The sequence below is a fragment of the Triturus cristatus genome, chromosome 5_1 (assembly GCF_964204655.1).
Source record: "Triturus cristatus chromosome 5_1, aTriCri1.1, whole genome shotgun sequence".
Classification (NCBI taxonomy): Eukaryota; Metazoa; Chordata; class Amphibia; order Caudata; family Salamandridae; genus Triturus; species Triturus cristatus.
Genome location: NC_140587.1, coordinates 267,748,543 through 267,773,623, shown reverse-complemented (window position 1 = coordinate 267,773,623; position 25,081 = coordinate 267,748,543).

Sequence of the window (25,081 nt, the reverse complement as noted above, 5' to 3'; positions counted from 1 at the left end):
TCTTGCAGGTCTTGCAATAGGTGTCAGAGGCAACTCTCATCCTGGGCCAATAGAAATGCGGGACTAACCGCGCGAAAGTCTTGTCCTGGCCCAGGTGTCCAGCTAGAGGTATCTCATGGGCTAACTCCAGCAAAAAGGTCCGGTAGCATTGGGGCACGACTAAGGCCCTTGAAGATCCATGCACCGGAACCTTCGGCTCGCTATACAGGAGGCCATCCTCCCAGTAAACGTGGTAATTACCGGATTCTTTATTAGTCGCTTGAGCTGTGGCCTGTCGCCGCATGCCTTCAAGCGTGGGGCATTCTCTCTGGCCCCGGCGAAATTCCTCCCGGGTAGGCCCTCCTTCCACGCACCAACCGGCCGGGATAGGCAGGTCTCCCACAGGAATAACATCCACCTCCGCAGACTCTGGAGCCACAACCACCGGCTCCCCTTCCATCCCACGGGGGGTAGCCATCTCCTCTACTGGTCCAACTTCGGGTTGGGCTGTTCTTTCCGGCTCCAACTCGGTGTGAGCTCTCTGCCGGGCAGCTATGGACCTTGTGACCACACAGGCCCATCCTGGTAACCCCAGCATTTCTGTGTGGGCTCGTAGCTCCACTTCCTTCCAGATATTGGTCTCCAAGTCGTTCCCGAGCAGACAGTCCACTGGCAGGGCAGGGCTCACGGCAACTTTTAAGGGGCCTTTGACTCCTTCCCACTCAAATGAAACCTGAGCCACCGGGTAATGACTCAGGCTGCCATCGGCCAATACGGCCGGATGGAACATGTCAGGGATCAACTGCTCCGGGGACACCAGCCGCCTTACTACGGTGGTCATGCTGGCACCTGTGTCCCTCAAAGCCTCCACCTCCTGTCCGTTCACCTGCACCCTCTGCCGGTATTTGGCAGTATTCGATGGTAAGGAAATCACTGGAACCTCTTCCCTATCCCCCAGTGAGACAAGGGTCAGGCCTGTCCACTCCCCCTCCCTATCTAGGGGCAACTCCACCCCAAGCGCTATACTAGCCACCCCAGGGGGCTTACCTCCTGTGGGGGCGGGAGTTCTTTTGCGACACTGGACATCCCCCTTATAGTGTCCCACCTCCCCACATTCATAGCACTTGACTATTCTGGGTGGTTGACCCTTGTCAGGGTGAGTGGACTTTGGGAAACTGGACTGAGAGGGGGTCCCTACACCTTTCCCAAACTGCCTGTTTGGTGGGCCTCGGGAGAGCGCCTTCTTTTTATCTCCCCCCTCTTTCCTCTGGGGGGTGCTCTGTCCACCCTTCGGGCCATCTGCCCCGGAACCCTTAAAGGTCACTCGGGTACTAACCCAAGTGTCCGCCTCTTCCGCATGTGTCCGGGGGTCGGTCAACTTGCGGTCCACCAAGTGTTGGCGCAGCTCCGGAAAACACTTATCCAAGAGGTGCTCTCTCAGAAATAAATTGTACAGACCCTCAAAATCCTGCACCTCGCTGCCACGCACCCATCCATCTAAAGCCTTCCTGGCATAATCATAGAAATCCACCCAGTTCTGCGTGGTCAACTTGTGACTGCTACGGAATCTCTGACGGTATCTCTCAGGGGTGAGGCCAAACTTTTTAAGCAGGGCCTCCTTCATCACTGGATAGTTGGTTTGGTCTACCTTCTCTAGATACAAGAGGGTGTCCCTCACTACGGGAGGTATATATCGGTACAGGCCACCCCCCCAGTAGCTTGTGGGCACCCCATGGACCTTCAGGGATACTTCGTACGCCTCCAACCACCGGTTGATGTCATCCCCTACCCCGTAACTAGCAATCACATCTTTTGGGAGGTAGAATTTAGGCTCCCGTGGAACCTCTGGTACGCTGCCACCATTTACATTCCCTTGCGCACTGATCTGTAATGCTCTCAACTCCAATTCTTTGAGCTGGAGCTCATGCGCAAGCTTCCTTTCTTCCATTGCTAGCCTCTTGTCTTCCTTTTCTTTTTCCAATTTTGCAAGCTCCCATCTCAGTAACCTCTCCTCCCTCCTGTCCTCATACTCCTCCGGCGAGGCACTCCTTCTAGACACACTACTGCCTGCCCCAGAACGTCTCCCTGGCGACAAGGTTTCACTGACATCAACGTGCAGCAGATCTAGTTCTCCTGACGTGCCCGCCTCCCCTAATGCCCCTTGCTCCTCTGGCTCCTCGTCCCCTTTCCTCTCTGGGTGGGCTAATACCCATGCTTGTAAGGCTTTACGGAGCTCTTCTCCTTTGGCTCTCTTCCCAACTGCCACCCCCATCCCCTGACAGAAACTCCTCAGCTGAACCACCGAGTATTCCTCTATGTTGGCTAGCTGGAACTCCATTCTGACAGGTGGGGACCCAGACAATATGAGTGAATATCAGGATGTAGGTAACAACTAGGGCAATCCTCTGGGCACACCGTTAGACAGTAGAGGCCACCTGGCTATTCTTGCTTAAACACTAGGTGTCCAATTGCGGCGTACTCTGCTTCACTGAAGGGTGCTGCACAACTACAGGACCGGATCCCACCGTTGAGCACCAAATTATGTTGGAACTGGGGTTGCCAATTCACAAGGGTAGCCTGGCTCGTGGCAGGAAGGCTCCCAAAGGCATTCTGTATACAGTAGCCGTGCAGCACACGCATCCAACTTAGCAGAGTAACGCACACAATAATACGACTACACACCACTTGTGTTTAAAAACAGGACTTTTTATGTCGTGTTCATTAATAACTGGGAATAACATATGCAGTGCATTAGTATGTATTCATTAACAACTGAATAGTCTTGGCAGTATTTAGCGTAAATTCATCAACGACTGTATGACTTATACAGTATAATAACTTATTCTCATCAATGACTGTATGACATAGTAGTATAATAGCATATACTCATCAATGACTGTATGACATAATAGTATAATAGCATATACTCATCAATGACTGTATGACATAGTAGTATAATAGCATATACTCATCAATGACTGTATGACATAGTAGTATAATAGCATATACTCATCAATGACTGTATGACATAGTAGTATAATAGCATATACTCATCAATTACTGTATGGCAAAAGCATTGTAAAGGCATATCCCCAACAAACTACCAGTAGTCCCACCCGCTCTAAGTAGGACTTCCAGTCATCACCATCAAAAGGGGTACATTAATGGGGGCTGTGGCGCTGGCCACGTGGCTTTCTTCCGCCTCACACGCTCTTGCTTTTATATCGTCTTTAATGTCCCGAGCCTCCCAAGGACCTACCAGGCTCAAGAGGTCCCGTCCCAGTCTCTCCCGGGGAGGGGCGGATGCGGGGCTGCCTCTCGAGGGGTGAACACAACTCGGCAACCCCCCTGCGCTACTCGGGTCTCCGCGCCCCTCCCCCCGGGAAAGTTACCTGAGATCTTCGGCCCTCCGGGGCCCTTGCGCTGGTCTCTTCAAGGCGCCGTCACTGAGGGAGGCTTCCGGGGAAGGCGCGAGTCCAACTACTCCCGCTGGGAGCAGCGCCGCTGACGTGAGGCGATGACAGAGCTCGGGGAAGGCTGGTCGTGGGCGGGGGCGAGGCCTCTGACACGGCCGACGCCCCGTCACGTGATGGAGGTCGCGAAAAGGTCGTCCAGCCCCCTGACAAGTGCAATGGCAGCTACCCCGGGCAGCGGCGGTGAGTGTGAGAACAAATAGCGCTTCGCCACCACAGCGCTTCAGGACTCGGGCAGCGGCGGTGAGTGTGAGAACAAATAGCGCTTCGCCGCCACAGCGCTTCAGGACTCGGGCAGCGGCGGTGAGTGTGAGAACAAATAGCGCTTCGCCACCACAGCGCTTCAGGACTCGGGCAGCGGCGGTGAGTGTGAGAACAAATAGCGCTTCGCCACCACAGCGCTTCAGGACTCGGGCAGCGGCGGTGAATTTGGGAACAAATAGCGCTTCGCCACCACAGCGCTTCAGGGGCAGGATAGCGCACTACCAGTTTAGTGCTGACAGAACCAGTGGGGGCTCTGAGGAGGATTCTTGGCTGAGTCTTCAGCAGTTCTTCATAGCTGGTGATTCCTTATGGCGCTGATGGTACACGGCCCTTTCTCCTGACAAGGGGTTAGTTAGACAGTTCGGGGGATGGGGGTTTGAGTTGGAGGCTACTGCCAGTTAGGCCTCTCCTGATGGTCCCTAGGGGATTCCCTCACACTGGGCCAGGTCAGTGGGTTTGGTCAGGTATCCTCACGCAGCTTAGCGGGCAAGGCCTAGACCTAGTCACCCCTAGTGGTATAGGTGCCCCCTCCCCCTTCCGCCTAAACTCCAGCACAGGGTCCCCCCCAGGTCAGTGGTACCTCAACAACTGACTAGAAAGCTTCCCGCCCTTTCTATTTATACCCCCAGGTCAGGTGACCTCTCTCTATTCCGGAAGGTTCCAGGGCCTTCTACATTCTAGGGATGGTCAGGGGACCCAGGCTAGTGATGTCACAATACCTAAGGGTTCTAGACAGCTCCTGACACTAGGGCGCTACTTGAAAGACCGCTCCGCAGTAGCAGGGGTCTGTGGCAGCCATCTTAGTGGTAGAGAGCACCTGCACCTTAGCATTGACCAGCAATGGTAAGGTGCCCGAAGACCTAGAGCCAACCAAAAAGAGGGTGGAAAAAAAATGAGGCAAGGGCGAAAAAAACAGGGAAGATCCCCCTAGGGCGGACAGGTCTAACAGAGCTTCTTTGCCATGCAGCTAAATGTATGCTCTCTCAGAAACTGAAAACTGTCACTACTGTGGTACTGTCAATACTTAGATCAATATCTGGCTAATGGATTAATCAGACCTTCCCAGTCTCCGGTTTCCCCTCCATTGTTCTTTACCCCCAAAAGAGATGGAAAGCTTAGAAGCTGTATTGATTATCGTGCCCTGAATCTAGCTACCAAAAAGAACCGATACCCTCTGCCATTGATTTCAGACTTTTTTGATCAAGTGAAAGAAGCCCGAGTATACACCAAATTGGATTTGAGACGGGCTACGATTTGGTGAGAATGGCCAAAAGGGATGAATGGCCTGTGCAATTCCCCAGCTCCATTCCATGTACTCCGAGAAAATTTTTCGCAGTGTTTTACATCGATGATATTCTCATTTACTTGGCTAACATGGAAGATCACGTTCGACATGTGCGAGCAATTTTAAAGAACTTACTTGACCATCAGCTTTTTGTAAAACTGGAGAAGTGTGCTTTTCACACCACTCGTGTTGAGTTTTTGGGTTTCATTTTGTCCCCAGTGAGAGTGTCTATGAGAGATGCCAATGTTAAAGAAATCAAGGACTGGCCATCTCCCCACAATGTCAAAGAAATTCAAAGCTTCATTGGATTCGCCTATTTTTATAGGCGCTTTTATCAAATTTTTCAGCAAAGGTTAGTCCCCTTACTCGTCTTCTGAAGAAGAAAGAAAAAATGTTATGGAGCTCAGAAACTGAGGAGGCTTTTCAGTCACTGAAGCAGATCTTTACCACAGCACCGATCTTGTTGCACCTAAACTCGGAAGAGCCATTCTTTGTAGAAGCAGATGCATCAAATCAGGCCATTGGAGGTATTTTGTCTCAAAGGCACAAGACCACAGGACAACTTCATCCGGTTGCATATCGGTCCCGAAAATTGTCTGTGGCGGAAATAAACTACTCCATAGCAGCTAAGGAACTGTTGGCAGTGAAGGATGCCTTCCAGGAATGGAGGCATTACTTGTTAGGTGCTAAGCATGATGTCACCTGTTTTACGGATCACAGAAATTTGCAGTTTTTGAAGTCAGCTCGAACCCTCACCCCACGGCAATTGAGATGGTCCTTTTTCTTTGCAAACTACAACTTTGTCCTAACTTACAAGCCAGGAACAGCCAATGGAAAGGCAGATGCCTTTTCTTGCCTAAATACTGGCAACCACGAAGAAATCAACAATGATGGTCGCACCATCCCTGAGGATAAGATCATTGGCACCATTTTTTATGTGGAACTGCAAAACAAGATCAAGAATTCCCTTTCAGAAGAACGAATGCTAGAATGGATTAAGGAAGGTTCCTGAAGAGAAGTTAAGAATGGTAAACTGTATCATCAAGAAAATCTTTATGTTCCAAGTGAGGAGTTGGGCAAAGAAATTGTCCAGCACTGTAATGATATTTCATTGGCCGGAAACAAGGGTGTGAAAAAAACTCAGACACTTATAAGACGTTACTTTTGGTGGCAAAATCTAGAAGCTCAGGTGAGACAATATGTAGCATCTTGTGAACAGTGTGTAAAAGGAAAGGTCATAAGTCAGGCGCCACAAGGTTTGCTGATGCTCTTGCCATGGCCCCATATACATGGCATACAGTCTCCATGGATTTCATTGTCGATCTTCATTCCAGTCAGGGATTCCCTACCATCTGGGTAGTGGTTGACCATTTTTCTAAAATGGCTCACTTTGTTCCGTTAAAATCAATCCCAACTCTGCTCAACTCGCTACATTATTTACTCAACACATATTTAAGTCTCATGGAATGCCCAAGGTGGTTATCTCAGATCTGGGTCTCTAATTCATCTCACATTTTTGGAGGGTCTCTTGGGTAGATTGGGAGTCGATTCTCAATTGTCTACCAGTTTCCACCCAGAGACTGCTAGACAAACCGAAAGAGTCAACCAGGAGTTGGAGCAATACTTGCGCCTTTATCTGATGGATCATGAAGGGGATTGACCAGGTTTGATTTGGGCAGCTGAATTTGCTTATAATAACGCAGTTCAATCATCCACAGGTTATTCCCCATTCTTTTTGAATTCCTGCAAACATCCAAACACATTAGTGGGTAAGACTGAGAGTGAGGTACCAGCAGTTGAGGAGGTGGTTTGTGAATTGCAAAAAGCTTATCAAATAGCAACCCAGAACCTAGTGAAGACAAAAGAGTCTAATAAGAAACAGGCAGACAAGAAAAGGAGAGGTAATCCAGTTGATGAGCCAGGAGATAAGGTTTGGGTTTCCACTCGGAACATGCGATTTAAAGGGAATTGGAAATTCCAGCCTCGATTTGTGGGACCTTATTTAGTAGACAAAATGGTAAATCCAGTTAGTGTTAAGATCAGGCTTCCCACAAGTATAAGGATACATCCAGTGTTCCATGTGTCTTTGATCAAAAGAAATCCATTAAGCTTGAGAAAATATCAACCACCTGCTCCAATCCAGTGTCAGTCAGGCGAAGAGTTTAAATTTAAACATATTATTGATACCAAGTTAAGGAAAGGAAAGATATTCTATCTGGTGGAAAGAAAGGATTTTGGTCCTGAAGATAGGTCCTGGGAACCCAGTTCTAATGTTCATGCCTCAAGATTGATTCGAGAATTTCTCAAGGCTCACCCCAACAAACCCAAAGAGGGAGGAGGAGGGGCTTTGGTGGGGGGTACTGTCAAGGATGGGCTATTCCGTTCATCATTCCACCCCCAGGCAGGAATGTCTTAGACGAAAGAAACTGATAAATTACCCATGGATTCGGCTTTGCCGATTCACTCCATAGAAGATAGTGCAGAATAGTGCAGGCTCAATTTTTCCTACTCAAAATGGCGGCCGCCAGTAGTTCTCTCAGTTTTAGAGTGAGAGTTCTAGTGTTTGATGATGAGAGAGAAGTGTACAGGAGTTCGCTCTTACACGCCTGGCGCAATGCACACTTCAACCGTCTTCCTGTGGAGAAAGCGTTTCTGTTCGGCGTATTCTCCAAGTTAGAGTTTTCATCAGGGGAGTAGTTTTCAGAGTGTATCTCCACCTGGCATTTCCCTGTAGCATTTAGTGAGCATTACGGTGTAGTTCCTGAGTTCACACCCAGGTGAAATTCTCTTTCAGTAAGTTAAACTGTTCAAGTCAGCGTCTCCGTGTTATCGCTGACTGAAAAGGTTGTCAGAGGATTACATGAAGAAGTCAGCAAGTCAGTTCATCCTTTCTATGGCTATTTCCCAGCACGCTATCTGGGTTTGCTAGTGAAGATACAAAGTTAGAGCAAACATCATTTTTTGTAAAATTCAGCACTTGCTCAGCATTTCATGTGAGGAACGGAAGGCAAAAGAAAAGATCATCTGGTGAGAAGTCCCTGCTCATTCACAGAGTTTGCTAGTGAGGTAGTTTGAGGCAGACCAGACTCTTATAGAGTTATTTAACCTGTGCCAATCTTTTTCTTTGTGAGGAATACAAAAGACACTTTTACAAGACTTTACTGTGAGATAAGCTACGAGAAATTTCTGGAAGTAGCACTACAAAGGACAGCTAGAGCAGCTTCAGTCAGATTCTTTAAAATGACCTAGTATCATCATACCATGTATGTAGAAATATATATATATATATATATATTCACTGAAAAAACCATAGGTTTCACACACGTTATAGTTAGGAATTAGCATTTAAAAAACCTTGCAAATTCACTTAAAAAACCATAGGTTTCACACATGTTATAGTTGGGTGGATATTTCACTCGTAAAAAACCAATGAAATTCCCCCGTTATAGCTAGTTCAGATAATTATAACTCGCGCGTCCGCAATCCTCTGCTGATGACGTCAGATATTACATCACTGATGACATATGTGTCTTTATGAAAAATAAATATTTGTAAGATATGTATAGCTAAAGATTAATGGAAGAAGACATGGGTAAATAAGTGTCTAAATACAGTGATGTAATATCTGACGTCATCAGCAGAGGATTGCGGTCGCGTGAGTAATAGTTGCCTGCACTAACTATAATGGGGGAATTTCATTGTTTTTTTACGAGTGAAATGTCCAGCTAACTATAACATGTGTGAAACCTATGGTTTTTTAAGTGAATTTGCAAGGTTTTTTAAATGCTAATTCGTAACTATAACGTCTGTGAAACCTATGATTTTTTCAGTGAATATATATATATATATATATATATATATATATATATATATATATATATATATATATATATATATATATATATATGAATAAAGGTTGCCGTTTCGTGAGAAGCACTCGCAGGTTGGAATGCAGCTGACAAGTGAAAAGCCTCCGGTTGTGACTCCGACCACCTCACTGTGATGCCGACGCGTTTCAAGCTGGACGCTCTTCTTCATGGGCAGAGTAAGCAAAGAAGGACTTGCAATTAGCCACTAGAACATCCCCTTCATTTCAGATTCCAAATAGCTTTCAGGTGAGTTATCTCGCTAGGAATTCTGGGACTAGTAGGCAAATGAGTAATCCCCAAGTGGGTCGCTGTCACCGTTTGCTGTTGTTTTCAAAACCAGGGTGAATTAAAAAGTCACGCACAGTTCTTTACCATATTGCAGCCCCAACCTGCTCTGTGAGGTGCTGCCTTTGTAGGCTGCCACAGACCCACTGGGATATCGTGGCGGTGCTGTCTTGTGGCCCAGGCAGGACCACATTGTATGAATAAAGGTTGCCGTTTCGTGAGAAGCACTCGCAGGTTGGAATGCAGCTGACAAGTGAAAAGCCTCCGGTTGTGACTCCGACCACCTCACTGTGATGCTGACGCGTTTCAAGCTGGACGCTCTTCTTCATGGGCAAAGTAAGCAAAGAAGGACTTGCAATTAGCCACTCGAACATCCCCTTTATTTCATATTCCAAATAGCTTTCAGGTGAGTTATCTCGCTAGGAATTCTGGGACTAGTAGGCAAATGAGTAATCCCAAAGTGGGTCGCTGTCACCGTTTGCTGTTGTTTTCAAAATCAGGGTGAATTAAAAAGTCACACACAGTTCTTTTCCATATTGCAGCACCAACCTGCTCTGTGAGGTGCTGCCTTTGTAGGCTGCCACAGACCCACTGGGATGTTCTAGTGGCTAATTGCAAGTCCTTCTTTGCTTACTTTGCCCATGAACATAACTGTCATTCCATGCATGATTGTAAATCTTTGTTAGAAAGTCACCAGTGTCTTTGATGTATGCGGGCAATTCCTGGACATATGGCTGAAGGAAATAGTCAATAAAGCGGCTGGTGTTTTCAAATAGCCCCCCAATAGCTGAAATAATTAGTCTTAAGGGGGGGCATGTAGGATTTTTATGTATTTTAGGAATGAGGTATAACTGAGGTGTTACTGGATAGTCATTTTTCAAAAAATCCATCTCATTTTTGGTAAGCAATCCTACACTTTTCCATTTATACAGTGCAGCATGAAATTGTTCTTTTATACCGATGGAGTGCGTTGAACTGATACGACAGTAGCAGTTTTTATCTTGCAGTTGGATCATGGCTTCTTTGTGATACATCTCCATTGGCCATAGGACTATGTTGCCCCCTTTATCTGACCAATGCACAACTATGTCACTTCTTTTTTTGATTTTTTGCATCAAATTGTTATATTCAATTCTTTGATTGTGTTTGGTCTTAATAAATTCTTTACTGCTTATGATTGGTCTTAAATATATATATATATATATTCACTTAAAAACCATAGGTTTCACACAGGTTATAGTTAGGTGGACATTTCCCTCATAAAAAACCAATGAAATTCCCCCGTTATAGTTAGTTCAGATAACTATAACTCGCACGCCCGCAATCCACTGCTCATGACGTCACATATTACATCACTCATGACATGGTCAGTGGCATCACTCATGACATCACTGATGACATCATCCTTGTGATAGAGTAGCGGTCGCGCGAGTTATAGTTATCTGAACTAACTATAACGGGGGAATTTCATTGGTTTTTTACGAGGGAAATGTCCACCTAACTATAACCTGTGTGAAACCTATGGTTTTTTAAGTGAACTTGCAAGGTTTTATAAATGCTAATTCCTAACTATAACGTGTGTGAAACCTATGGTTTTTTAAGTGAATTTGTACGTTTTTTTAAATGCTAAGTTATGTATTTATTAATATATTTTTTTAAAGGTTTTTCACCGTGCACACACCGTGCGCGCGCAGTGGGCGCACGATGCGCTTCGCGCACCGTGCACCCACGGTGTGCGGTGCGTAACCGTGCGCGCACTGTGCGTGCACCCCGTGATTTTTTTCGAAAAAATTAAAATGTTTTTATCACTCTTGGGGGTCCTTCTGTGACCCCCTGACAAAGGCTAGGGGGTCAGGAACTCTCTTCCCTGCCCCCTTTTCACGTTTTCCACCTTTTTTCCACCTTTCCTTTTCAGTCCGACAGACAAAATGGCGGCCGACACTTCCTGATTTCGACTGATTCGAAGGTTGACTGACATCTAACAACCAATCAGAATTCCGCTCGCGCACGGCACCGTGCGCGCACCGTGCGCGCACGGTGCGCGCGTATAGATATTTATATGCTTTTAAATGCTATTTTCTCAGAAAATACTGAACATATTTACACCAGACCTGCTAAAGGCACTTCCCTGACCTGAGACTACCATTCTGCCAAATTTCAAATCTTTCTGTTCAGCCGTTCGGGCTGTACCTTCGACTAAAGGTCCTATGGGAAAATGCATGGGGAAAACGTGTTTTGGGACCCCCTTTTTTCTCGGCCCCCGCTTGACGAATCACCCCGAGACTTTCAGGGTAGGAGCTGAATGGAGCACCCCATTAGTTTTGAAAATTTCGCGAGGATTCGTCAACTGGCGCCAAAGTTATTCAAAATAGAATTTTGAGATTTCCTATGGAAACACGATCCTAACTATAACTATCTACTGGCGACCGCCAGAAGATAATATATATATATATATATATATACATATATATATATATATATATATATATATATATATATATATATATGAAACAACCAAACACGTCAAACGTGTAAATCTGAGAGCACTCCAAGCAATTCAAGAGAGATGGCTTTTTCAATGTCAGTTTTTTTCACATTTCGCGGGCACATTTAAACTATAGTCACATGTCACGAGGTAAACCTTCAACATAGAAGATGGACTTAAGCAACATTGTTTGTAAATACATGGCGGCCATCTTGCAGTGACAAATTTGCAAAACAATGTACCTTTCAATGAAATACAAATAATACAAAAAATATTTTTAAAGTTAAAAAATTGGACAACAGTGCAATGAATTTGTCAGATGTCATTGTTTCGAGGAGATGAAAAGAGAAAAGCAGATGGTAAAAGATGATTTCTAATGCTTTCATGCGTTTCTGTGCATACAATGTATATATCCTAAATTAGAAGGATCATGTTACATATTTTTCCAGACTAAAGCAATATGGGGAAAAAGATATAATAAAGAATAAATTTCTCTTATTATACAATGTGGATGAATATCCAATTCACATTCCACCCATGTTTACCTAATCTGTCATCTCCTCTATAAAATGATAAAGCCCTGAATGGGCATTAAACCAACCACTGAGAGAGAGTTCATTATGTTTTTGGCTGGAAACAGAATTGAAAAATAGGAAAGAAAGGCAGAAAAGTGTTTCCAGAATGTATTTAAAGATATACCCTTCCACGCCAACATAATTTCCAAATCCTCATAGATGGACCCATAATTCCTCTTCATTGTTCAGCCCTATCGGGGTCTTGGTCTGGAGATCAATTATATAAGTTGATTCTAGAATACGGTGTTTACGTACCCTGTCACCTCCTCTTTCTGATTTTCCCACTTGATCAATACAGTGAAATTTTAATAGGTCACGGTTACTTTGATGGTACTTCTCGAAATGTCAAGCAACGGGATATGCGGGATCCTTGTTAGTAATTGCCCGCATACTTCCTATGTATCTTTTAGAACATGGGCAAGTAAGGCAATACACAGTGAAGTCTGAATTACAGTTGAGGAATAGCTTAATCTTGCATACTGGCCTAGGATCATTGGGTCTGCCTTGGTATGTGGTGATTTTTTCACTAAATTTACAAGCTTTGCAGTGGTTGCAAGGATAGAAACCTGCTAAGCCTATCCGATTTCTGACTCTGGGGACTGAGTCAAAGTGACTATGAATAAGATAGTCCCCTACTGATAGGCTACGTTTGTATGTTATTAAAGGGCATGGTGGTAACTTTTTTTTGAGGATGTTATCAGTTTGTAAAATGTGCCAGTTTTTCTTGAAGATCTGCATTATTTGACTGGACTTTTCATTAAAACTGGTTACCATCCTAACCGGGCCATCATCAGGTTCTGTAGCTTTCTTGGTGATTAATAGGTCTTTTCTATTAATACTTTTGATTTTGATTTCAGCTGCAGAGAGGTCTGAGTTCTTATAGCCCCTTTCCCTGAATCTTTTGGTGGCTTCGGTTTTGACCTGTTCATAATCAAGATCTTTAGAACAATTTCTTTTAAGGCGTAGAAATTCCCCAAATGGTATATTTTTGATAGTGCTGCGTGGGTGATGGCTATCAGCATGTAACACAGTGTTACCTGCTGTTGGCTTCCTAAATAATCTTGTAGAAAGTATGCCATTATCCACATATACCTCAAGATCCAGATATGTGACCGACATGTTGCTAATTTCACCTGTGAATTTCAAATTGAGTTCATTCATATTTAAGGAAGCCACAAATTCCTTAGCCGAGGCGCGGCTACCACGCCAAATTATGAAAAGGTCATCTATGTATCTGGCCCATAAGGCGGTTTTCTCCACCCAACAATCATTTGCCTCACCCCAGGCCACGTGTTTCTCCCACCAGCCCACGAAAAGATTCGCGTAGCTGGGGGCGAAGCACGTTCCCATCGCGGTTCCCCGCAGTTGGCGGTACAGTTGTCCTGCAAAGGTGAATATGTTGTTAGTAAGACAGAAAGTAATCATTTGTAAGAGCATCTTGTTATGTTGATAATACTTGATAGGTCTTTTGTTTAGGAACCAATCAATATATATATATATATATATATATATATTACCTACTGGCGGTCGCCAGTAGGTAGTTATAGTTAGGACCACGTTTCCATAGGAAATCCGCAACATTCTATTTTGAATAACTTTGGCGCCGGTCGACGAATCCTCGCAAATTTTTCAAAATAGGTGGGGCGCTACGCTCCGCTCCTACCCTGAAAGTCTCGGGGGGATTCGTCAAGCGGGGGCTGAGATAAAAGGGGGGTCCCAAAACACGTTTTTCCCATGCATTTTTCCATAGGACCTTTAGACACAGCTACAGCCCGAACGGCTGAATAGAATTCCTTGAAATTTGGCAGAGAGGTAGCCATAAGGTCAAGGAAGTGCCTTTTGCAGGTCTGGTGTAAATCTGTTCAGTATTTCCGGAGAAAATAGCATTTAAAAGCATATATATATCTATATGCGCGCAGGGTGCGCGCACCGTGCGAGCACCGTGCGAGCACCCTAACGTGCGCGAGCGTAATTCTGATTGGTGGTTACATGTTAGTCAACGTTCGAATCGGTCGAAATCAGGAAGTGTCGGCCGCCATTTTGTTTGTTTTCAGTGCGAGAGTGAAAAAGGAAGGTGGCGAACGTGAAAAGGGGGCAGGGTAGAGAGTTCCTGACCCCCTAGCCTTTGTCAGGGGGTCCCTGAAGGACCCCGAAGGCAAAAAAAAAATTTTTTTTTTTTAAAAATCGCGGGGGTGCGCGCACAGTGCGCGCACCCTGAAAAACACAAAAAAAAATTGTTTTTTTTACCAAAAAAAAAAAATAATTCGCAGGGTGAAAACCAAAAAAAAAAAAAATAATAATTTTTAATACGTAGTTTATTGTAAAATAAATATATAAAAAATAATACATAAATAAATTAGCATTTAAAAAACCGTACAAATTCACTGAAAAAACCATAGGTTTCACACACGTTATAGTTAGGAATTAGCATTTAAAAAACCTTGCTAATTCACTGAAAAAACCATAGGTTTCACACATGTTATAGTTAGCTGGACATTTTACTGATAAAAAACCAATGAAATTCCCCCGTTATAGTTACTGTAGGCAACTATAACTCACGCGACCGTAATCCTCTGCTGATGACATATGTGTCTTTATGAAAAAAAAATATTTGTAATATATGTATAGCTAAAATTTAATGGAAGAAGACATGGGCAAATAAGTGTCTAAATACAGTATTAGCATCAGCAGAGGATTACGGTCGCGTGAGTTATAGTTGCCTACAGTAACTATAACGGGGGAATTTCATTGGTTTTTTATCAGTAAAATGTCCAGCTAACTATAACATGTGTGAAACCTATGGTTTTTTCAGTGATATATATAGGAGGAACTTGACTTCAAGTACAGGCTTCGCCAAGAATTACAACACCCCCCGCTTTGCCAGGGAATTCAGTGTTCATCAAACCAGGACTCCACCAGGGTACTTACCTGATTGTTGCATGATGGGAGCTGTAGTCTTTAATGATCCGACTACAGCTGCAGGCAATCTGGTGGTGTCAGCTGACTTTCCTATCGGTTTGGGACCGCAGGAGTTCAAAAGGAGGGGCTTGGTGTTTTCCTGTTGTTGATACAGCGTCTGATGAAGGCATACTCGCCGAAATGCATTACGCTCTGCAATCTGTCACAGTAAAAGGTTCCTCCACAAGTTCCCCGTTGTGGCCTCTGATCTCTTCATTGGGAGTGGTTTTTCTGTGATATTTTCACGTGCGTGTTGGCAGCGCGTGTAAGAGGTCCCGTTCTTCAAGAGTGCTGCGGCTCTGCTGACTCAAGTGGCAACACTTCATTTTGTTTTTCGAGGGATCGAATTGCCGTAGTACCGCCTCGGATACCAGGTTGGGCAAGTGGCCACTGCCAGGAGCAGCTCGTGACTGCACGTGAAGGCGGAATTATTATATTCACGCTTTATGGTCCTACCTGGCATTGGTGTACTGAGGCAGAACGTTGGGGACCCGAGGAGGAACTTGACTTCAAGTACAGGCTTCGCCAAGAATTACAACACCCCCCGCTTTGCCAGGGAATTCAGTGTTCATCAAACCAGGACTCCACCAGGGTACTTACCTGATTGTTGCATGATGGGAGCTGTAGTCTTTAATGATCCGACTACAGCTGCAGGCAATCTGGTGGTGTCAGCTGACTTTCCTATCGGTTTGGGACCGCAGGAGTTCAAAAGGAGGGGCTTGGTGTTTTCCTGTTGTTGATACAGCGTCTGATGAAGGCATACTCGCCGAAATGCATTACGCTCTGCAATCTGTCACAGTAAAAGGTTCCTCCACAAGTTCCCCGTTGTGGCCTCTGATCTCTTCATTGGGAGTGGTTTTTCTGTGATATTTTCACGTGCGTGTTGGCAGCGCGTGTAAGAGGTCCCGTTCTTCAAGAGTGCTGCGGCTCTGCTGACTCAAGTGGCAACACTTCATTTTGTTTTTCGAGGGATCGAATTGCCGTAGTACCGCCTCGGATACCAGGTTGGGCAAGTGGCCACTGCCAGGAGCAGCTCGTGACTGCACGTGAAGGCGGAATTATTATATTCACGCTTTATGGTCCTACCTGGCATTGGTGTACTGAGGCAGAACGTTGGGGACCCGAGGAGGAACTTGACTTCAAGTACAGGCTTCGCCAAGAATTACAACACCCCCCGCTTTGCCAGGGAATTCAGTGTTCATCAAACCAGGACTCCACCAGGGTACTTACCTGATTGTTGCATGATGGGAGCTGTAGTCTTTAATGATCCGACTACAGCTGCAGGCAATCTGGTGGTGTCAGCTGACTTTCCTATCGGTTTGGGACCGCAGGAGTTCAAAAGGAGGGGCTTGGTGTTTTCCTGTTGTTGATACAGCGTCTGATGAAGGCATACTCGCCGAAATGCATTACGCTCTGCAATCTGTCACAGTAAAAGGTTCCTCCACAAGTTCCCCGTTGTGGCCTCTGATCTCTTCATTGGGAGTGGTTTTTCTGTGATATTTTCACGTGCGTGTTGGCAGCGCGTGTAAGAGGTCCCGTTCTTCAAGAGTGCTGCGGCTCTGCTGACTCAAGTGGCAACACTTCATTTTGTTTTTCGAGGGATCGAATTGCCGTAGTACCGCCTCGGATACCAGGTTGGGCAAGTGGCCACTGCCAGGAGCAGCTCGTGACTGCACGTGAAGGCGGAATTATTATATTCACGCTTTATGGTCCTACCTGGCATTGGTGTACTGAGGCAGAACGTTGGGGACCCGAGGAGGAACTTGACTTCAAGTACAGGCTTCGCCAAGAATTACAACACCCCCCGCTTTGCCAGGGAATTCAGTGTTCATCAAACCAGGACTCCACCAGGGTACTTACCTGATTGTTGCATGATGGGAGCTGTAGTCTTTAATGATCCGACTACAGCTGCAGGCAATCTGGTGGTGTCAGCTGACTTTCCTATCGGTTTGGGACCGCAGGAGTTCAAAAGGAGGGGCTTGGTGTTTTCCTGTTGTTGATACAGCGTCTGATGAAGGCATACTCGCCGAAATGCATTACGCTCTGCAATCTGTCACAGTAAAAGGTTCCTCCACAAGTTCCCCGTTGTGGCCTCTGATCTCTTCATTGGGAGTGGTTTTTCTGTGATATTTTCACGTGCGTGTTGGCAGCGCGTGTAAGAGGTCCCGTTCTTCAAGAGTGCTGCGGCTCTGCTGACTCAAGTGGCAACACTTCATTTTGTTTTTCGAGGGATCGAATTGCCGTAGTACCGCCTCGGATACCAGGTTGGGCAAGTGGCCACTGCCAGGAGCAGCTCGTGACTGCACGTGAAGGCGGAATTATTATATTCACGCTTTATGGTCCTACCTGGCATTGGTGTACTGAGGCAGAACGTTGGGGACCCGAGGAGGAACTTGACTTCAAGTACAGGCTTCGCCAAGAATTACAACACCCCCCGCTTTGCCAGGGAATTCAGTGTTCATCAAACCAGGACTCCACCAGGGTACTTACCTGATTGTTGCATGATGGGAGCTGTAGTCTTTAATGATCCGACTACAGCTGCAGGCAATCTGGTGGTGTCAGCTGACTTTCCTATCGGTTTGGGACCGCAGGAGTTCAAAAGGAGGGGCTTGGTGTTTTCCTGTTGTTGATACAGCGTCTGATGAAGGCATACTCGCCGAAATGCATTACGCTCTGCAATCTGTCACAGTAAAAGGTTCCTCCACAAGTTCCCCGTTGTGGCCTCTGATCTCTTCATTGGGAGTGGTTTTTCTGTGATATTTTCACGTGCGTGTTGGCAGCGCGTGTAAGAGGTCCCGTTCTTCAAGAGTGCTGCGGCTCTGCTGACTCAAGTGGCAACACTTCATTTTGTTTTTCGAGGGATCGAATTGCCGTAGTACCGCCTCGGATACCAGGTTGGGCAAGTGGCCACTGCCAGGAGCAGCTCGTGACTGCACGTGAAGGCGGAATTATTATATTCACGCTTTATGGTCCTACCTGGCATTGGTGTACTGAGGCAGAACGTTGGGGACCCGAGGAGGAACTTGACTTCAAGTACAGGCTTCGCCAAGAATTACAACACCCCCCGCTTTGCCAGGGAATTCAGTGTTCATCAAACCAGGACTCCACCAGGGTACTTACCTGATTGTTGCATGATGGGAGCTGTAGTCTTTAATGATCCGACTACAGCTGCAGGCAATCTGGTGGTGTCAGCTGACTTTCCTATCGGTTTGGGACCGCAGGAGTTCAAAAGGAGGGGCTTGGTGTTTTCCTGTTGTTGATACAGCGTCTGATGAAGGCATACTCGCCGAAATGCATTACGCTCTGCAATCTGTCACAGTAAAAGGTTCCTCCACAAGTTCCCCGTTGTGGCCTCTGATCTCTTCATTGGGAGTGGTTTTTCTGTGATATTTTCACGTGCGTGTTGGCAGCGCGTGTAAGAGGTCCCGTTCTTCAAGAGTGCTGCGGCTCTGCTGACTCAAGTGGCAACACTTCATTTTGTTTTTCGAGGGATCGAATTGCCGTAGTACCGCCTCGGATACCAGGTTGGGCAAGTGGCCACTGCCAGGAGCAGCTCGTGACTGCACGTGAAGGCGGAATTATTATATTCACGCTTTATGGTCCTACCTGGCATTGGTGTACTGAGGCAGAACGTTGGGGACCCGAGGAGGAACTTGACTTCAAGTACAGGCTTCGCCAAGAATTACAACACCCCCCGCTTTGCCAGGGAATTCAGTGTTCATCAAACCAGGACTCCACCAGGGTACTTACCTGATTGTTGCATGATGGGAGCTGTAGTCTTTAATGATCCGACTACAGCTGCAGGCAATCTGGTGGTGTCAGCTGACTTTCCTATCGGTTTGGGACCGCAGGAGTTCAAAAGGAGGGGCTTGGTGTTTTCCTGTTGTTGATACAGCGTCTGATGAAGGCATACTCGCCGAAATGCATTACGCTCTGCAATCTGTCACAGTAAAAGGTTCCTCCACAAGTTCCCCGTTGTGGCCTCTGATCTCTTCATTGGGAGTGGTTTTTCTGTGATATTTTCACGTGCGTGTTGGCAGCGCGTGTAAGAGGTCCCGTTCTTCAAGAGTGCTGCGGCTCTGCTGACTCAAGTGGCAACACTTCATTTTGTTTTTCGAGGGATCGAATTGCCGTAGTACCGCCTCGGATACCAGGTTGGGCAAGTGGCCACTGCCAGGAGCAGCTCGTGACTGCACGTGAAGGCGGAATTATTATATTCACGCTTTATGGTCCTACCTGGCATTGGTGTACTGAGGCAGAACGTTGGGGACCCGAGGAGGAACTTGACTTCAAGTACAGGCTTCGCCAAGAATTACAACACCCCCCGCTTTGCCAGGGAATTCAGTGTTCATCAAACCAGGACTCCACCAGGGTACTTACCTGATTGTTGCATGATGGGAGCTGTAGTCTTTAATGATCCGACTACAGCTGCAGGCAATCTGGTGGTGTCAGCTGACTTTCCTATCGGTTTGGGACCGCAGGAGTTCAAAAGGAGGGGCTTGGTGTTTTCCTGTTGTTGATACAGCGTCTGATGAAGGCATACTCGCCGAAATGCATTACGCTCTGCAATCTGTCACAGTAAAAGGTTCCTCCACAAGTTCCCCGTTGTGGCCTCTGATCTCTTCATTGGGAGTGGTTTTTCTGTGATATTTTCACGTGCGTGTTGGCAGCGCGTGTAAGAGGTCCCGTTCTTCAAGAGTGCTGCGGCTCTGCTGACTCAAGTGGCAACACTTCATTTTGTTTTTCGAGGGATCGAATTGCCGTAGTACCGCCTCGGATACCAGGTTGGGCAAGTGGCCACTGCCAGGAGCAGCTCGTGACTGCACGTGAAGGCGGAATTATTATATTCACGCTTTATGGTCCTACCTGGCATTGGTGTACTGAGGCAGAACGTTGGGGACCCGAGGAGGAACTTGACTTCAAGTACAGGCTTCGCCAAGAATTACAACACCCCCCGCTTTGCCAGGGAATTCAGTGTTCATCAAACCAGGACTCCACCAGGGTACTTACCTGATTGTTGCATGATGGGAGCTGTAGTCTTTAATGATCCGACTACAGCTGCAGGCAATCTGGTGGTGTCAGCTGACTTTCCTATCGGTTTGGGACCGCAGGAGTTCAAAAGGAGGGGCTTGGTGTTTTCCTGTTGTTGATACAGCGTCTGATGAAGGCATACTCGCCGAAATGCATTACGCTCTGCAATCTGTCACAGTAAAAGGTTCCTCCACAAGTTCCCCGTTGTGGCCTCTGATCTCTTCATTGGGAGTGGTTTTTCTGTGATATATATATATATATAGAACAAACTTCTCTCTCGCTTGACCCTTAGTCCTAGGGTTCGTCGCAATGAAGGAAAGCACGGCACCACAGAGAACACTTGAAGTGTTTATTCAGCAAAAGAACATCAGTAACACGCACAAAAGGACGGTCGACGCGTTTCGGCACTCAGCCTTCAACTGGACCATAGAGTCTAATGTCCAGAGTGTCTTTTTATAGAAAACATTTTTTTAAACATGGAAAAAACGGAAAATAGAAAGTGAAAACATACTGGACTTGAATTACATCGTTGATCAAGGTATGTTATTTGAAAGTAAATGAAGTTTTTAGATCACAAAGAACCACAATAATTCATCCATCATGGTGATTGCTGTAAATTAGATGGTAATATGAAATTAATGTAATTTAAGCAAAAATAATTTTATAGGATTTAAGAAAAATCTCAATCAAGGTAAAGTACCTGTAGGCTCTAGAGGAGTCAATTGGAATCAGACAATTTTAAATAATTTTGACGGATTCTAAATAAGGAGGTCCTATTTGGCAATTCATGAAGTGAGTGATCACAATTTTAGACCACGCACTGAAAAGATGTTTTTCATTTGCGAATTTACATAAAGTATGTAAAGTCAGGATGAATTATTTGTCAAAAAAATTCCAAATGTTACCAACCTATAATTATTTCAACTGTTACAATATAAAGTTCATATATAGATCACAACAGCAATCAGAGGAGAGAAAGAAGAAAATATTGTTATGAAAGCAGGCGAAGATTTGCAATGTTTTGATCAACAGTGGGATTTGTGTAGAAGTATAAAAGGGAGAACAGGGATGAGTCCATCATAATTGATCAATTAAAGATGTATTAGAGGTGCACATGTAGTTCAGCATCCAAATTATGTCCTAATGGGTTTTCTGTACCCATTAGTAATATCATCCTCGACTCTGCTCTTCTTAGCTCAAGAATGCGGTTTCCACCCCTTTCTTTTTGTTTGATGATTTTGATGCCTGAATATTTGAGTAGATTACTGTCACTTGAGTGAAAATCAAAGAAATGTTTAGCAATGGGATATGTGAAGTCCTTATTCTTGATGGCACGTAGATGTTGTAGGATGCGGAGTTTAAGTTTGTTAATTGTGCTACCAATATAATATTTTTGACATGGACATCCCAGTCTGTAAATTACATATTTCGATTCGCAAGTGATGTGATCTAGAATCTTTTCATGATGGCCATTCTGTAATTGGTAGGAAGTGATGTTTTGGCCCTGTTCACACGCCTTACATTTTGAACATTTCCAGAATCCCGGTGTCGTTAACCAGGACGTGGTAGTTTCTGGTTTGATTTCAAAATGGCTGTGAGTGAGAATATCTCCCAGAGAGGCAGTTTTGCGGTAAGTAATTCTAGGTCCAGCTGGGAGAATATTTTTAAGGGTGTCATCTAGAAGCAGTACATCCCAATGTTTGGAAATGGTTTTTTGGAATTCTTTACTTTGGTTGTTAAAGTCGATTATGAGTCTGGTTATGGACGCAGTGTCCTCTTTGATTCGGCCTACTTGGAGTAATGCATCTCTATTTTTGTTTTTAACTCGGTTGATTGCAGTTAGAATTACATCCATAGGGTAGCCTCGTTGTAGGAAACGTTGACTCATCTCGACTATTTGTGTGTTAAAATTTGAGACTTCTGAGCAATTTCTTCTGGCTCTAAGCATCTCCCCGTAGGGGATACTCCATTTGAGTTTGGCTGGGTGTCCGCTGTTAGCATGAAGGATGCTATTGCTAGCCGTGGGTTTTCTATGCATTTTAGTGCAGAATTTACCATCTAGTATATATACTTCGACATCCAGAAACACAATTTTAGTAGTGCTGGTAGTGAATGTAAAAGTCAATTGGTAACTGTTAGTGTTGAGAGAGACCAGAAAGTTCGTAAAGAGCTCAATATCGCCTTCCCAAATGATGAACAGGTCATCAATATATCTTGACCAAAATTTGATATTTTTTGCACGAACGTCTTTTAAGACTTCAGTTTCCCATGTTGCCATGAGGAGATTGGCATAGGTTGGGGCAAATGATGTGCCCATCGCGGTCCCTTGTTTTTGCAGGAACAATTCTCCTCTGAACAGGAAGACGTTGTGTGTCAAACAGTAGGTTAGCATTTCAATCAACATCTCAGAATGTTCCAAAAAACAAATTGCTCTGGTGTCGAGGAATTTTTTTACTGCTGCGATGCCATCAGGATGACGAATCGAAGTGTAAAGTGATGCAACATCAATGGAGGCCATGATGTAGTTGTCGTGCCACTGAAACTGATCAATTTTTTGCAAAAAGTCCATTGTGTCCCTCAAGTATGATGGGAGGGCTGTAACATAATTCATTAAAAAGATGTCAATAAACCGGGATGTGGATTCTAATAAGGAACCAATGGAGCTAACAATGGGCCTGCCAGGTGGGTTGATAATTGACTTGTGGATCTTTGGTAAGAAATAGATGGTTGCCGTAGTGGGGTGATTAGTTTTTAAATACAAATATTCTTCCAGATCAATAAGTTCTCTGTCTTTCCAAGCGGAGAGTTTCAGATGATATTCCTCTGTCCAATCCTTGATAGGATTCTTGGATAATTTTTCATAATGATCCTTGTTATTGAGTTGTCTGGCAGCTTCTTTAATATAGTCCTCACAATTTTGAATAACGATGTTACCCCCTTTATCAGAAGCTTTGATGATGATATTTTGATCATTGCGTAGTTCTTTTTTGTGTTCTTCATAGGTGAGGTTCCATGTCTTTCTCATGTTCTTGGATTTGGTTGTAGATTTAAGCTTTTTGGTAGATGACATAAGGCAATTGGTAGACATTTTATTGATCTCCTCCACCATGATTTCCTGAAAGAGATCAATTTTGTTGCCAGGAGGAAGTTGAGGACAAAAAGTTGATTGGTTTTTAGAACCGCTGTTTCCTCCTCTGTTAGTTTCAAGGCCAGTGTCTTGACAATATTGTAGATCCGACATGGAAGAAAGGTTGCTAGGACCAACTTGTGTAAGAGATTCTGTTTGTAATGAGGTGGCTGTTCTTAATGCTGGAATATCTTTAATGCTTAAAGATTGGATAGTTTCGCTTGGTGGGAGTGTAGAAGATGGTTGAGAAGGTCTTTCTTCAAAAAACTTTTTAAGTTTGATTTTACGGCAAAATTTGTACAGGTCAATACGTATGTTAGCAAGGTCCATGTCCTTGTTGGGACAGAAAGAAAGGCCCTTATTAAGCAGTGAGGTTTGCGCTTTATTGAGAGTTTTGTTGGAGAGATTCACAATGAGGTTGAGATTTTGTGGTTTTAGTTTTACTTTGCTCTTCCTCTTCCTCTTTTGGGTCTGACCGCCTCTCCTGGTTCTCCGTTTCGGGTTTGTGGTCATCCTCTCCCCCGTGATGGTCCTTGGCCGCGCCCTCTTTGTCGCGTTGTCATCTGCATGAGGCGCATTTCCCCGGAAAAATCCAGGCTAGAGGTAGTCTGATCCTCATCAGCTGAGCTCAATTCAGAGCTTTCTTCTGACGCAGGAGTTTCTTGTCCGCTGTGTTTATCCATGACTACACGATTTCTGAATGTATCGTATTTTCTGGCAAAAGTGTAGATTCGGCCATAAGTGTAGTCGAGTCTGTCCCTGTTAAATTTATTAGCTTTACGTTTTTCCACATCATCTTCATGTTTATTGACTTTCTTTTCCATAGATTCAATTAATTTAGTGATTTCCTCATCGGTAGGAATTTGATTCAATTCAGTCTCCAAATCTTTAATAGTTGTGGCGATCAAAGCTAGTTTCCTATCGGTGTGAGCAATCAAGGTGGCCATTAGTCTGAATGAGCATTCGTTGGTATCGGTTTGCCATTGTTTGATTAAGTCTATGTCCAGGTCATTAAGGGTGGGCATAATGAGAATTCTCAAGCCTCTGGGAATTCTTTTGAATTCAATGTATTTTTCAAGTGTAGTTTTCTCCCACCATTTATTAACTTCTTGGATGCGAGCCGCTTGTAATTCCTTTAAAATGCAGGAGACGGTTCTATTTTTCTTGTCTCCGCTAGATGCGCCGTTACCAGCTTTGTGAGAGAGATTGGAGTCATCGTTAAGAAGATCACATGCTCTCTGTGCTCGATTTTTTACTCTCTCAGCCATGGTGGATTGTGGGTATTGTGGTTCGGATTGGTTTGGTACGATGCAAAAAAAATTATTTCAATTTGTAGTGCGTGTAAATAGATGATTATTCCTACTGGGGTAGTGTCTTTGTTACTTGACTAGTAATTCGTACTGGTCAATTCCGGGAATATGGTCATAGTATGCTGCTTCAGAAGTAATGGTGAGGTAAGTAAGGTTACGTTCCGGTATAGTGGGAGAAAGTGAACCGAGGATCTGTCAGTAACAGTTCTATGACACAGTTCCTCTGCACTTGAGCAGTTTAAGAAAACAAAGGGTCTCCGGAGGTGCTAGGTGTACGGCGGGGGTGACCCGGAAGCCGCACCCGCAGTCTCCAAGGCACGGCCAACCGCTTCCCCCGTCACCTCACTATATATATATATATATATATATATATATATATATATATATATATATATATATATATATATATATATATATATATATATATATATATATTCACT